At 44.9% G+C, this 16,427-nt stretch overlaps 1 pseudogene across 1 annotated transcript in view; it reads left to right on the top strand.

Moving 5' to 3' along the window:
- LOC309546601 overlaps positions 1-14,115 on the top strand; it is a 152,830-nt pseudogene extending 138,715 nt beyond the window's left edge. Inside the window, exons 3-4 of the transcript in view lie at positions 8,606-8,764; positions 13,981-14,115. The product of the transcript in view is annotated as an uncharacterized misc_RNA (transcript). The remainder of the gene's footprint in view (positions 1-8,605; positions 8,765-13,980) is intronic.
- The last annotated feature ends 2,312 nt before the right edge of the window (positions 14,116-16,427 follow it).

Raw genomic sequence — 16,427 nt, forward strand, 5'->3', positions numbered from 1 at the left:
ACAGAATCTGGTGCAGTTGCGCATACTGTCATAACCAATCAGCTTCTCTCTTCAGCGTGCTCAATTCAGCTTTGACAATAAAACTTGGAAGCTGATTGGTAACTACGCACAACTGCACCGGATTCTGTGTGCAGCTCTGCATTGTAACCAATCCGCTTTTCTCTTCAGCTTGTTCAATTAACCAGTTGCCAACCACCCACCGCAGATATACCGCGGCAGGGCAGCTCAGCTGCGCAAAATCACGTATATCTACGTGATTTTCTGCATGCGATCTTGGCGGCGCTTAGACACAGCGGGAGGCGGGCCGCGGGAGGAGCTACGGTGATTGGTGCCTGCCTCCTGCTATTGTCAGAGAAACTGACAGAAGACCCGCCTGCTTATGTAAACAAAGCAGACGAGTCTTCTGTCAAACAGCAGGGAGAGATCAGGAGTTTCTGCTAAATTGACACCACGATCTCTCTGTGCCTGTCACAGAACCCTTCCCCCACACAGTCAGTAAGCACATTTTGGCATACATTAACCACTTAGATCACCCCCAGTGTTAACCCCTTCCCTGCCAGTGTAATTTATATAGTAACAGTGCATATTATTTAGCACTGATTACTGTAGTAAACTAGTAATGTCACTGCTCCCCAAAAAGTGTCAAAAATGTCAGGTAGGGGTCCGATCTCTCCGCCGCAATGTCGCAGTCCCGCTAAAAATTGCAGATCGCCGCCATCACTAATAAAAAAATAAATAAATAAAAAGTCCAAAAATCTATCCCGTAGTTTGTAAACGCTATAACGTTTACTTGGGGTTAAACATTTTGGTATATGGCGCTACCACCGGGCACAAACCAATTTGTGCAAAAACTACTATCCAATGCTAAAATCTATATACTATTATAACCTTTGTGAAAAAGTGCACTGTGCTGGAAAAAATTGGCCTTTAAGCTAACATGTGCTAGAATGAGAAAAGAAAAAGTACACTGTGCTACAGGATATCGTTGTATCTGCTTGCTGGACAACAATTCCAGATGTAAACGGACAATTGGTGAATAAAGTGCACTGTGCTATGAATTAATAATAATAATATGCCAGCTTTCTAAAATCAATACAAAGTGTAAAAGAACCAGCCTATGTAGCTTATATAAGGTGCCAAAGTGCTGAAATAGTGCAAAAAGTAAATGAGTGAAACTGTGCTATAAAGTAATTATATGTTTATTGTGATGTCCCCAACTTTGGGGTGAAAAAACAGTGAAATTATAGCCGTTAGAGTGATGAGATACCAATCTGTGCATGGGTGGCATCCACTGGGCACGTGCTGGGAGTGCAAGTGCTAATATCCGTGGTAAAGCACTTACCAGACTGACTCCCCTGTTCCAAGTAGGGCTCGGTTGGTAATTGTCCCACTGATTCACTCTGCCTCTTAGTTGTATGCTGTGTGCTTTAAGCTGCTGTGTGAGGCTCGGCTATCAACAATCTCTCAGTTGTGCTCCCACTAAAGAGTCAATAAACAAAAGACAAAAGGACTTCCATGGAGGGGTAAAACTGTATAATGGGGAGATGTAATATTAACTCACTGTTGGGAAGTTCACGATCAGCTCCTCAGGTGTTCGGCCATCCAGTGTTTCCGCGTTCCATGGTCCGAAACCACCTAACCGGAAGTGACGAATGACGTTGTGTTGCCGCTCTACGCGTTTCGTCACTGCGACGTCATCTGGGGCGGTCCATGGTGGCAGCACCATATACCAACATTTTTATCCCCATTCACTTCTTACCCTAGTGGTAGGTTGGAGGCAGCATAACCACCATTCCATATACATTCATTTATCTACTTGCATGTATTTGTGTTACGAATACACTCCATAGTGCGGGTATTTTTTATTTATTTATCACTGCTATAACTTTTGCGCAAACCAATTAAAATACGCTTTTTGGGATTTTTTTTTTTACAAAAAATATGTAGCAGAACACAAATTGGTTTAAACTGATAAAAGAATTGATTTTTTGCATTTTTTTTTATTGGGAATATTTTATAGCAGAAATTAAAAAATATTGTTTTTTTCAAAATTGTCGCTCTTTTTTTGTTTATAGTGCAAAATCTAAAAACCACAGAGGTGATCAAATACCACCAAAAGAAAGCTCTGTTTGTGGGGGAAAAAAGGACATCAATTGTATTTGGGTACAGCGTCACACGACCACGCAATTGTTCATTAAAATAATGCAGTGCTGAATCGCAAAAAATGGCCTGGTCATTAAGGGGGTGAACCTTCCGGAGCTGAAGTGGTTAAAGAGATTGTAAAGGCAGAAGTTTTTTTCATTCGAAGAATGATATGCAAAGAATGATAAAAAAAACCCTTCTGTGTGCGGCAGTCTCCCCAGCCCCCCTAATACTTACCTGAGCCCATCTTTATCCAGCGATTTTGCAGGAGTTTCTCAGCTGCCTAGGACTCCACTCATTGGCTGAGACAGCAGCATGGCACAATTGGCTCGCGCTGCTGTCAATCAAAATCATTCAGCCATTCAGGAGAGAGAGGGGCGGGGTCGGGTTGCAGCTCCGTCTCTGAATGGACACAGGAAGCTGTGATTCGGCTCAGGGGGCCCCCATAGGACACTCAACAGGAGGGAGGGGCCAGGAGCACAGAAGAGGGACCCAAGAAGAGGAAGATCCGGGCTGCTCTGTGCAAAAACCAACTGCACAGAGGAGGTAAGTATAACATGTTTATTAAAAAAAAAACAACAAAAAAAAAACAACAAAAAACAAAAATGAGACTTTACAATCACTTTAACTGCTTATGGACCGCCCTGTGTACATATACTGCGGCAGGGCCCCCCTTAAGCACAAAATCACTTACCTGTACATGATTTTCTTCTTTGGCTCTGTGGCGCGCCCCGCCAGAGCCCTGCTACCATTGTGATTGGACACAGAGGGAGCCAATCAGCGGGTCAGGGGGACCTGATGACCGCCAGAAACCTCAGTGATCATTCCCCTGAATGTAAACAAGGCAGATCACCGTCCTGCTAGTAAGGAAGACAGAGAGCTTGCGTTTATGCTAAGCAGGAACACGGATCTCTGTCTTCCATTAGTTAAACCATCCCCCACACAGTAAGAAAGCACTCCCAGGGAACACAGTTAACTCTTTGATCACCCCTGATGGTAACCCCTTCCCTGCCAATGTCATTAGTACAGTTACAGCACTTTTTTTTAAATCACTGTATTGGTATCACTGGTCCCCAAAAAGTGTTACGGGTAGTGTGAGATTTGTCCGCCGCAATGTCGCAGTCCCGCTAAAAAATATCGCTGATCGCCGCCAATACTAGTAAAAAAAAAAGTCCATAATTGTATCCCATAGTTTGTAGATGCTATTACTTTTGCGAAACCAATCAATATACGCTTACTGGGATTTTTCTTTTTTTTTACCAAAAACATGCAGAATACATATTGGCCTAAATTTGTGAAGAAATTTGATTTTTTACATTTTTTTATTGGGAATGTTTTAAAGCAGAAAATAAAAAATATTGTTTTTTTTTCAAAACTGTCTGTCTTTGTTTGTTAGTGCAAAAAATAAAAATCACAGAGGTGATCAAATACCACCAAAAGAAAGCTCTATTTGTGGGGGAAAAAAGGACATCAATTTTATTTGGGTACTAGGGATGTAACGATATTGACGATATTGCGATATCGTATCGTCATGGTCGTCTAGATATCGTCGTGGTTGGATTACAATATTAAAAGGACAGGTGTCCGTCAAAAAGCAAGAGGAATAAACACAGTCCCGCAGAACAAATCATTGTTAACTACATAGACCAGAGTTTAAGGATTTTTTTTACTGTTTTTTTTTTTTTTTTTTTTTTTCTTGCAATGTAGATATTTTGATCTTTCTGATGAAAAACGTGAACATAAGCTAAATGATAGGTCAGTGTTTTTTTTAAAGGCTTTTTGACTGACTATTTTATTTAAGTTTAAGTTATGTTCCTAAATACCAGTTTTAAAAGGCTGCCTTTATTTGCCTTGCACATTTAAACCTGACTTAACTTGATCTTTGTTTGCACTTAAAGGGAATTGCCTATTGTTTGTTTACAATTGTTCTAGCTGCTTCTTAACCACTTGCCTACTGTGCACTTAAACACCCTTCCCATCCAGGCCAATTTTCAGCTTTCAGCACTCGCACACTTTGAATGACAATTACGCGGTCATGCTACACTGTACCCATATGACATTTTTATCATTTTTTTCCACACAAATAGAGCTTTCTTTTGGTGGTATTTAATCACCTCTGGGTTTTTTATTTTTTACAAAAAAAAAGAAAAAAGACAGAAAATTTTGAAAAAAAAAAAAAGTTTTTCTTATTTTCTGCGAGTAAATTTTGAAAAGAAATTTTTCTCCCTCACTGATGTGCGCTGATGAGGCTGCACTGATGGGCACTGATAGGCTGCACTGATGGGCACTGATGAGGTGGCACTTATGGGCACTGATGAGGTGGCACTTATGGGCACTGATGAGGAGGTACTAATATGCCGCACTGATGAGCACTGATAGGCGGCATTGATAGGCAGCACTGATAGGCGGCACTGCTGGGCACTGAGAGGTGGCACTGCTGGGCACTGAGAGGTGGCACTGCTGGGCACTGAGAGGCGGCACTGACGGGCGGCACTGATGGGCACTGATAGGCGGCACTGATGGGCACTGGCGGATGGCACTGATGGACACTGATGGGTGGCACTGATGAGCACTGATGGGCGGCACTGATGAGCACTGATGGGCAGTACCATCAGTGCCCACACTCAGTGCCCATAGTGCTGCCAGTCAGTGCTCATCAGTGCCTAGATGAGCAGGCACTGATGGGCACTGACTGGCAGCACTATGGGCACTGATTGTGGGCATTGATGGGGGGCACTGATGGCGGGCACTGTGGGCACTGATGGGGGGGCAATGTGTGTGTTTTTTTTACCTTTAGTAATCAGGGCACTGGTGATCAGTGCCCTGATTACATTTCTCTGTGTCCCCAGCGGCTGTCGGCTCCCCCTCCTTCCTCACACTGCAGTGTCTGTGTGAGGAAGGAGCGCCGGCGATGAGAGATGATCTCATATGTTTACATATGAGATCATCTCTCATTGGACGGCTTGATCACGTGGTGAATGGCCGCTGTGATTGGCCATTCACCACGATCTGTGATCGGCCGTGTCCAAGGGACACGGCCGACACAGATTCTCCCCGATGCGCGCTCGCGGGAGCGCGCGGGGGGCGTGTCACTGGAGGCCGTTTAAAAACGGCCTCCCGAAAATTCGAATCCGCGCTGCAGCCGTATGTAGGCTGTAGCGTGGATGGGAGAAAGTTAACTTGAACATTGCACAGAAGAATCAGTTATGCAACCAAATATTACTATACAGAATATTGATGTTCCTGACTACAACTTGCACTTTAAAAGCACTATGTGATCAGTGTTTTATGTTGTCATGGATCCATAAATACAACAATAAGTCTGTTGACTGGCAAAAGCAGAATAAATGTCGGTATTTTTTCGCTATTATCATCACAAACACTATCATGAGCTATTTAACAATACCGTGAGCTTTTTCACAATATCGCAATAAATATCGTACCGTGAGGTCAATATCGAAATTGTATCGTACCGTGAGATTTTAATATCGTTACATCCCTATTGGGTACAGTGTTGCATGACCAATGGTCAGTTAATCCAGCGCAGTGCCGTATCGCAACAAATGGCCTGGTCATGAAGGGGATGAACTTTCCGGAGCTGAAGTGGTTAAACTTTGACAATAAAACTTGGAAGTTGATTGGTTACTAGGCAGAGCTTCACCAGATTCTGTGTGCACCAGTTTTAGTAAGTCTTCCCTTAAGGGGGAGACCCCTCCCTAAACCCCCAGTCTGGCTCAGAAGAAGACAAAAACCCACAAAAAAGTGTGGTCCAATTTGCTCCAACAGAGAAAAACAAAAAACAAAAAACAATAATCCATCCTGATCCCCCTTAAGCAATTGGATATTCCATAGTATTGGTATTAATTAGGCTGAGTGTCTGAGAATCACAAGCACCACACCCCTCGAAATTGTGGAAAATAGGGTAATTTTAAGAAAATTGGGTTTTTGAGGTGCTACACACAAAGAAAATAATTTAGAGTAAAAAATGATTCAAATTTTATTTATACAAAGTTAAAAATCAACAGTAAAAGAAAATAATTTTACACGTGCTATGCAGTTAATCCAATTCACTCAACATGTTTCGCTATAATTTAGCTTCTTCAGGCGATAGTTATGGATGAAATACTGTACATGTAAACACTATGAAAGAATATATATTTAATCAAAAAGAAAAAAAAAAAAAACAAAGTTGAGCTTAACATACAAAAAAGACAAAATCTACGACTTAATTTAAACTATATATTATTGATGCCTATATTGGAAGGTCCTCAGGAAAGAATACTTAGTCCAGTAGAAATACTTTAGATAGTTTAACCACTTTACCACCGGAGGATTTTGCTGTCTTACGTCTGGGCCACTTTTTGCAATTCGGCACTGTGTGGCTTTAACTGACAATTGCGCGGTCATGCAACACCGTACCCAAACTAAATTTACGTCCTTTTTTTCTCACAAACAGAGCTTTCTTTTGGTGGTATTTGATCACCTCTGCGATTTTTTCTTTTTGCGATATTAATAAAAAAATGCGACAATTTTGAAAAAATAACAATATTTTTCCACTTTGACAGTCAAAAAATATCCAATATATTCAATTTTTGTCATATATTTAGGCCAAAATGTATTTAGCTAACTGTCTTTGACAAAAAAATTCTCAATGAGCGTATTTTTAACCACTTTAAGACCGGAAGATTTTACCCCATTCCTGACCAGGCCATATTTTGCGATTTGGCACTGCGTTATTTTAACGGACAATTGCACGGTCGTGCAACACCGTACCCAAATTAAATTGATGTACTTTTTTTTTCCCCCAAATAGAGCTTTCTTTTGGTGGTATTTGATCACCTGTGCGATTTTTTATTTTTGCGCTATAAACAAAAAAAGAGTGACAATTTTGAAAAAATAACAATATTTTTCAAATTTTTTATATGAAATTCCCCCCCCCAAAAAAATGTAAAAATCAAAATTTTTTAACATTTTAGGCCAATTTGTTTTCTGCTACCTATGTTTGGTAAACAAAAAAATCGCAATAAGCATATTTTGATTGGTTTGCGCAAAAGTTATCGCAGCTACAAACTACGGGAAATTTATGTCATTTTTATTGTTTTTTTTTTTAACTAGTAATGTCGGCGATCTGCGATTTTTTTTGCGGGACTGCGACATTGCGGCGGACAGATCGGACCCTTGACTGACACTTTTGGGGGTACCAGTGACATTACTACAGTAATCAGTGCTATAAATATGCACTGTTACTGTAAAAATGACACTGGCAGGGAAGGGGTTAACTTTTATTGGTGATCAAGGGGTTAATGTATGCCTGGTGCTTACTAACATGTGTGGGGGGAGGGGACTATGTGACACAGGCACAGATCGCAGGTTCAGCTATGCTGAATCCTGCAATCTAACCCTGCCTGTCACTTAGGAGATCCGCCCGCTTTGTTTACACAAGCGGGCGGATCTCCACACTCGATCCCCGACGATCAGGGAAGAGCGGCGGTTGTCACCGCCACTCCTCCCCTGGCCCGACTCCCGCTGTGACTGAATACAGCGGGAGCGAGCCTCCGGCGCAGTAGCAGCACAGTGAGCAGTGTTAAAGTGGTTAATTGTGTATATTGGATATTCCATTGATCAACTTTTTACAGTTACTTCCTATAATAATGTCCAATTATATTCTGTGCATTTAGAACAGCCTTATTCAACCAGGGTGCCCAACCTGATTTCTTTTTATGAGGAGGTAAGTGAAACCTTGGACAGAGGGGTGGCTGCAAAAGCGTTTGACACAGTTCCCCACACACGGCTAATGTGTAAGGTAAAGTCTAGAGGCTTGGAAAGATCGGTTTGTAATTGGATAGAAAATTGTCTAAAAGATAGAATTCAGAGAGTAGTGGTTAATGATGAATGGTCTAAGGTTATCAGTGGTGTACCCAGTGTTGCCAACCGCCCGTAGATTTACGGACAGCCCTTAAAAACAGGGCACTTTTCTCCTGCCCGTAAATGCCCGTAGCAGGAGAAAAGTGCCAGTAAATCTACGGCGGCGGCGGCAAGGTCAGAACTGCGCATGTGCGGCACGCAGTTCCGGAGATCCCCGAGACGAGCCGAGTGTTCTCTCGCAGAGATGCAGACTCGCACTGTGACTGGAGTGCCACGGCCCGCCTGCGCCCGCCCCTGCCTCCGCCCCCCGCCGTCTTTTAAGTTTTCCCGCCGGGCAGGTCAGTGTCTTACTGGAAGTCTCGGACTCGCGGCGGAAGTGACGTCTAACGCAGACTCGCACTGTGACTGGAGTGTGACGGCCCGCCTGCGCCCGCCCCTGCCTCTGCCCCCCGCCGTCTTTTAAATTTTCCCGCCGGGCCGGTCAGTGTCTTATACTCTTATTGGAAGTACTGTCTCGGACTCGGACTCGTACTCGCGGCGGAAGTGACGCCACCAGGCGCCAGACAGTGACAGTGTCTGGCTTCTGTTCTGTTAAAAGGGTATGCTGGAGTCTGGAATGTCTGTCACTGTGGACTGGAGGACTAGAAGTCGAGGTCTCGAGGATTCTAGACGGATGGTGGTCGGTGGAGTGGACAGAGCAGAGCAGCAGACTGTGACAGCAGAGGGGCAGCCGCAGAGCACACAGAACAGAGGACTGGTGAGTGGAGCTCCGAGCCTCTGACACTCAGCAGAGCAGACTGGAGTAGTAGAGAGATGAGTCAGGGGGCAGAGGACATCAGTGTCCTGCTCCTGTGCCTCCTTCACCTCTCCACAGGCAGTGTCACAGCTTCACTCTGCAGTAATGTCACTGATATGGCTATGGAGAGGTGAAAGGGACTTAGGAGGAGGACACTGATGTGGAGAGCTAATATGAAGGGGGACAGAGGAAGAAACTGCTGTGAGGAGGGCACTTCCATGTCCACGCAGGCTCGCCTCTGACCATCTCTTGTATTATGTCTGCAGTCTCTGACCACCCCCTGTACCATGTCCGCAGTCTCTGACCACCCCCTGTACCATGTCCGCAGTCTCTGACCACCCCCTGTACCATGTCCGCAGTCTCTGACCACCCCCTGTACCATGTCTGCAGTCTCTGACCACCTCCTGTACCATGTCCGCAGTCTCTGACCATTTTTTCTTTTATCATGTCTGCAGTCTCTGCAGGGGAGTCTGGAGAGGAGTCAAGAGTGAGAGTGCCGCCGGGATGGGGGTCACGGGAGAAGTTAGATGTGTGGGGCCCCGGCCTGCGGAGTGGAGACCAGAGCCGTCTGACTTAGCCCTGCACAGTGCTCCTGAGGGGAGATCAGTGACAGCGCCGCCAGACCAGTCTGATGGGGGGGGGGGGGTCACTGATGTAAGGGGGAGAGAATACAATAATGTAAGTGGGCACTGACTTTTGTTTAACTTAAACACATTGCTAATGGCACTATCTACATGTTTATAGTTTAATTATTCATATTTGCACGGTTTAGCACTAAAAACGGCTATTTTATGTACATTTTTGCAGTGCCAGTAAAAAATTGGTGCCGTCCGTAAATTTTGGACGTTCTGCCAGTAAATTTCCCTCCCGGGGGTTGGCAACGCTGGGTGTACCCCAAGGTTAAATGTTGGGACCCTTACTTTTTATTATCTTAATGATATCGGGTCTGGGATTAAAAGTACCATTTCAGTCTTTGCAGATGACACCAAGCTTTGCAGTGGAATAACTCCTTACAGGATGTCTCCAATTTACAAGCTGACCTCAATGCACTGTTTCATTGGGCAACAATGTGGCAAATGAGGTTTAATGTTGATAAATGTAAAGTTATGCACTTGGGGGCTAAGAATATGCATGCATCATACATACTAGAACTGGGGGAATCCATAGTGGAGAAGGATCTGGGTGTTCTGGTAGATCCTAAGCTTAATAATAGCATGCAATGCCAAGCTGTGGTTTCCAAAGCAAGCAAAGTCCTTTCTTTTATTAACAGAGGCATGGACTCCAGAGAAAGAGATATCATTTTGCCCCTGTACAAATCATTAGTAAGACCTCATCTGGAATATGCAGTTCAGTTTTGGGCACCAGTTTGGAAAAAGGATATCGGGGAACTGGAGAAAGTGCAGAGAAGGGCAACCAAACTGATAAGAGGCATGGAGGAGCTCAGCTATGAGGAAAGATTGGAGGAACTGAATTTATTCTCTCTTGAGAAGATGAGATTAAGGGGGGATATGATCACCATGTATAAATACATAAGGGATCCATATAGTGAACTTGGTGTTGAGTTATTCACTTTAAGGTCATCACAGAGGACCAGGGGGCACTCTTTACATCTAGAGGAAAACAGATTTCATCTCCAAATACAGAAAGGTTTCTTCACTGTAAGAGCTGTGAAAATGTGGAATAGACTCCCTCCAGAGGTGGTTCTGGCCAGCTCATTAGATTGCTTTAAAAAAGGTCTGGATTCTTTTCTGGGTGTACTTAATATACAGTAAGTGGGTACTAAATTTTTTTTTTTTTTTTTAGGTAAAGTAGATCCAGGGAATATCTGATTGCCTCTTGGGGGATAAGGAAGGAATTTTTTCCCCTACTGTAGCAAATTGGATCATGCTTTGCTAGTTTATTTTTTCGCCTTCCTCTGGATCAACTGCGGGTATAGGATGGTGTATATGGGATTGTATGGTTGGGTTTTCTTTACTGTTTTTTTTTTTTGGTTGAACCAGATGGACTTGTGTTTCTTTTCAACCTGACTAACTACGTAACTATGTAAGTATCATGGCAATTTCCTGTGCTACTTAGCACCATCTAGTGGCAAAAAATGGAATTAGATATGTGCCAGTTTTCGGTAATGCGATAAATCGCAGTAATGCATAAGCACGGTATTGTTATCGTGGGCAGTTTACAATACCGTATTTTTCGCTCCATACACTGCCCCCGAGTCTCCCCACGGTGTCCCGACTCCCGGCTCAGCTGTCTTTTACTAGAACGAAGCCGCTATTCCTGTATAGGCCCGGCTCACAGGCAGAGTGATGTCAGATGCACTCCGCCTGTGACAGGAGGAGCTATACACAGGAAGCAGCGGCTTTGCTCTATACTGCAGCCGCATGCTTCCTCCCGGGCTCAGCCACAGACAGACACAGTGCCTACTACAAGCAAATCTCTGCAAGTACCCACTACTATTACAGGCATAGCAGCCCATTGATTCAAATGAACTGCTATGCCTGCGTTTTCAGCCGAAAAAGGTGCATGCAGAATTTAAAAATATGCAGTGGCCGTGAAATCCATCCTGCTTTTTCACCATGCGACTTACCTGCAGTTCCCGCACACGCAAACTGTGTTTTTAAATGCTGAGCCCACGTATATAAAAATGCAGAAAGCTTGCCAGTGCAGGAACTGCAGGTAAGTCGCATGGTGCAAAAGCAGGATGGATTTCAAGACCACTGCGTTTTTTTAATACCGTGATAATACCGTATACCATGGCAAAACCTTAATCAATTAATAGCAGCATGGAAATCTGATACCGTCACATGCCTAAATGGAATATACCGCATCACATTTGACCACTTGATGGCACAAAGTATCATCAGGAAATTGCAATGATACCTAGCACCATCTGTTGGCCAAACATCGTATTTTACATTTTAAATCAACAAAAAACATTCAACCAGTGGAGGAAACAGCCCACTAACATTTGTTTTTTTATTTTTATTTTTTTTCCTCATTTGCCCAGAACAAATGTACTTTCACTTGGCAAATTGCTACGCAGATTTTTTTTTTTTTTTTTTTTTTTAAATAAACCCCTAAGAGTATAAATAAAAGCAAATAGTAGCTAAACTTGAGCTCAGACAGGGAGGAGGATGGACAGACCTGGGATTGAACCAGGTTTGCTGCAGTGCTCATCCACTAATAAGAGACATGCTGAAAGAAGTAGAACTGGATGAGCTCATCAGTCTGCTGCTTCTCCTATTACTGTCCAGTCGCAGGTAGGGACATGGCCTGTATTTGTCACTTAATTTCATTACAGAAAAATCAGGTCTTGCCTGCTGGGCAAGATTATGGTGTGTGGCAGAGCTAGGTAAATCCCAGAACTGGATGGATAAAAATATAATTTTATTTTCAGGTAAAACAGCTCCCATATATGTATGCCATCTGTGCATTTAGCTGTTTGCCTGAAGTTCAGCTTGAAGGCCACTTTCACAGCTGAGCGTAGAGGGAATGCACATTCCTGCTCATTTTTTTGGGCATTAATCACTTGTTAAGACATGTCGTACCTAGGGCAGCCCATTTACTTAAACAAGGGAACGCTATTGCGGAAGGTGAGTGGGGACTGGAAAGAGAGGATTGAGCGGCAGAGGATCAGCAGAGCTGGGGGACCACAGCAGTAGAAACTAGCAGATGTCAGATGCTGTGCACAGTGTGGGAGCAATATAGTGAGAGTGGGATTAAGTGGGGACCAGAGAGAGAGAGGAGGATCAGCAAACCAGAGAATAAGCAGAGCTGGGGGTTACTACTGAGTGGGGGATCAGCAGAGCTAGGGGTTTCTATTGAGCTGGGGATCAGCAAAACTAGGGGTTACTACTCAGTGGGGGATCATCAGAGCTGGGGGTTACTACTGAGTGGGGGATTAGCAGAGCTTGGGGGTTCTGCTAAGTGGGGCATCAGCAGAGCTGGGGGTTCTACTAAGTGGGGGATCAGCAGTGCTGGGGGTTCTACTAAGTGGGGAATCACCAGAGCTGGCGGTTACTAATGAATGGGGGATCAGCAGAGCTGGGGATTACATTTGAGTAGGGGATCAGCAGATCTGGGGATTACTACTAAGCCGGGGATCAGAAAGAGCTGGGGTTACTGCTGATTGGGGGATCAGCAGAGCTGGGGGTTACTACTGAGCGGGGGATCAGCAGAGCTGGGGGTTACTACTGAGCAGGGGATCAGCAGAGCTGGGGATTACTACTGAGCAGGGGATCAGCAGAGCTGGGGGTTACTACTGAGCGAGGGATCAGCAGAGCTAGGGATTACTACTGAGCAGGGGATCAGCAGAGCTTTGGATTACTACTGAGTGGAGGATCAGCAGAGTCGGGGTTACTACTGAGCAGGGGATCAGCAGAGCTAGGGGTTACTACTGGGTGGGGGATCAGCAGAGCTGGGGGTTACTGAGTGGGGAATCAGCAGAGCAGGGGGTTCTACTAAGTGGGGGATCACCAGAGCTGGGGGTTACTAATGGATGGGGGATCAGCAGAGCTGGAGGTACTACTGAGCAGGGGATCAGCAGAGCTGGCGGTTACTAATGAGCAGGGGATCAGCAGAGCTAGGGGTTACTCCTGAGTGGGGTATCAGCAGAGCTAGGGGTTACTGAGTGGGGAATCAGCAGAGCAGGGGGTTCTTCTAAGTGGGGGATCACCAGAGCTGGGGGTTACTAATGAATGGGGGATCAGCAGAGCTGGGGGTTACTAATGGATGGGGGATCAGCAGAGCTGAGGATACTACTGAGCAGGGGATCAGCAGAGTTGGGGGTTACTACTGAGCAGGGGATCAGCAGAGCTGGCGGTTACTACTGAGCAGGGGATCAGCAGAGCTGGTGGTTACTACTGAGCAGGGGATCAGCAGAGCTGGCGGTTACTACTGAGCAGGGGATCAGAAGAGCCGGGCATTTGTCAAGCTTCATTAAAGCTTAAAAAAAGCATCAAAAACACATTGAAATGTATGTTGAAGTGGTAGGTGCTTTATTATGTAATGAAGTTAAAGCAGGTGTAAATGAGACCTTAATGGCAGGACAAGCACAACCCGCGACTGCAGCGTGTTTCTGAAACTCGTGGCAAAACGCGTAGGTGTGAGCGCAGCCTGTTTGCCTGGAATTCCCTTTGAAGTCTTTTCCACACTCTTGCCTTATCCCGCTCTCTCAGGCGGAGATGTTGTACATGTATTGCTGGAATGGAGACATTAAGCAGGGAATGAGTAATGTGAATTACATAAACCCCGAGCCGTACTTCCACGCTCCTCCCATTTGCTTGGCCAAGCTTGAGAGCCAGTTCACGTAATAGACTCTTTTTTTGCATTCGCTTAAAATGTAGCGGGTTTCTTAATAATTCATGACGGTACGTAATTCCCAGCCATCAGCGGCTCCTGTAAATTAAAGTCGCCATCCCAGCGAGGTGTTTATTAAAGATTAGAATGCATCTCCCATTGTATTATTTTATAAATGCGCCATGAAATATTAACAGCCAAAGGACGGTTCTGTACATAAATAAAATATCACATTATCCATCAACCACTTCCCCGCCAGGGTCCGTCCCTGGGAACTGCCGTACTGCGAATGCTGACTGCGAGTCTTGCAGCTTCTCCGAGGGCATACGGCTCTTGCCCTAGGTCTGTCAGGCTGGGAATGTTTGATTATCATGTGGCCGGTTGTGCCAGCTGGCTCTGAGTCAATGTTTTCCATTAGGAGTGTCAGTGTATAGTCTTGTGCATCTGCCCTGACGTGGCCCTGTGCTAAATGCTGAGATCACCGACCAATTGGGGGGGGGGGGGGTTAGGGAACTTTCCTAAGAGCTGCACAATCAAAGATTGACTTTTAGATATCTTAGATTTTGCTTTCAGATGTTGCTGACAATATTTCCTCTGCGGGAAACGTCTTCCTTTGCAAATCCAGTGTCCTTACTTGCTCTTCATACAAGCCAATTCCTCTTTAGTAAGGATGAGGTAAGGTTTGGACCAAGTTCATTATGGCCCAGGCCCTCAAGAAACTGACACCAGCCCAATCAACTGTGACTAATTCCCAACCCCTCTGTCCCATGTATCAAAGGGGAAAGGGTTGCTGGTGACATCATTGACTTAATATGGGATATGTAGCCATATTTGGTTCATGACATTGTCCATTGGCCATGTGGCCAAATTAGGAGAAATACGGCCCACATGGCCAACTGTCCTAATTTGGTTAATGACATTGTCCGAATATGGACATCCTCCCGGCAATTAAGGTCTGCGTTGTAGCCGTCTTTCGGCTATAGCGCGGACGGGAAGTGGTTAACCACTTAAGCCCCGGAAAATTTTATCCCCCTTTCTGACCAGGCCCTATTTTGCGATTCGGCACTGCATGACTTTAACGGACAATTGCGCAGTTGTGCGACGCTGTACCTAAACAAATTTGACGTCCTTTTTTCCCCACAAACAGAGCTTTCTTTTGGTGGTATTTGATCACCTGTGCGATTTTTTGATCATGCGCTATAAACAAAAAAAGAGCGACAATTTTGCAAAAATAACAATATTTTTCACATTTTTTTATATGAAATCCCCCTCCCCAAAAAAATGTAAAAATCAAAATTTTTTAACATTTTTGGCCAATTTGTTTTCTGCTACATATGTTTGGTAAAAAATATCACAATAAGCGTATTTTGATTGGTTTGCGCAAAAGTTATTGTGTTTACTAACTAAGGGAAAGATTTTTGTCATTTTTGTTGTTTTTTTGAAACGAGTAATGGCGGCGATCTGCGATTTTTTTTTTTTGCGGGACTGCGACATTGCGGCGGACTTTTGGGGGTACCAGTGACATTACTACTGTAATCAGTGCTATACATATGCACTGTTACTGTAAAAATGACACTGGCAGGGAAGGGGTTAACTTTATTGGAGAAGGAGGGGTTAAGTGTGTCCCTAGGGGCGTGCTTCTAACTGTGCAGGGATGTGGCTTTACATGTAACAGCAGAGATCTACGGTCCTACATAGCAGGATCGTATGATCTCTGCTGTTACACACGGGAAGAATGACAGGCGGCTTTGTTTACATTAGCCGCCTGCCTTTCTCCCTTCACAGCGGACAATCGCGAGTGACCAGCGGACATCGGGTCCGCCTGTCACACGCGCGGACTTGTTAGGGAACGAGCAGGGGCAGGAGCGCGCCTCCGGCGGCGCGCGCTCGCCCCCTATTGGCTCACAGGCTAGTGACGTACCGGCACGTCACTTTGCCTGGCCGGGGGTTACCGCCGCAGTATTTGTACTTGCGGCGGTCGGCAAGCGGTTAACCTCCATAGTCACTCCAAAGCTGACTGGGTCACATGGCATACTATCATGTGTCAATTCTCAGTGGCTCCAGAATCTACAAAGGCCAGCAATTCATGAGCCTCCGTTCCAAAGTGAATAACAGCGGGTAATATATGCGATTGTCCTCCTGGGCGATGAAAGCAGACCTAAGGTGACCTCCCCACAATCACCTAGGACCTGGAGTTTCCCAGACATGTAGAGCAAGAACGGAGCATGTGACCCTCGAGACCACAATATAAGCAGAGTCCTATGTTACACCGGTGTCTGTTCCTGGGCAGATAAACGGGTTGAGCCTAACTGCATAGGTTCTTCCT

This window comes from Pelophylax lessonae (genome assembly GCF_965119305.1).
Source record: "Pelophylax lessonae genome assembly, chromosome: 2".
NCBI classification, from domain to species: Eukaryota; Metazoa; Chordata; class Amphibia; order Anura; family Ranidae; genus Pelophylax; species Pelophylax lessonae.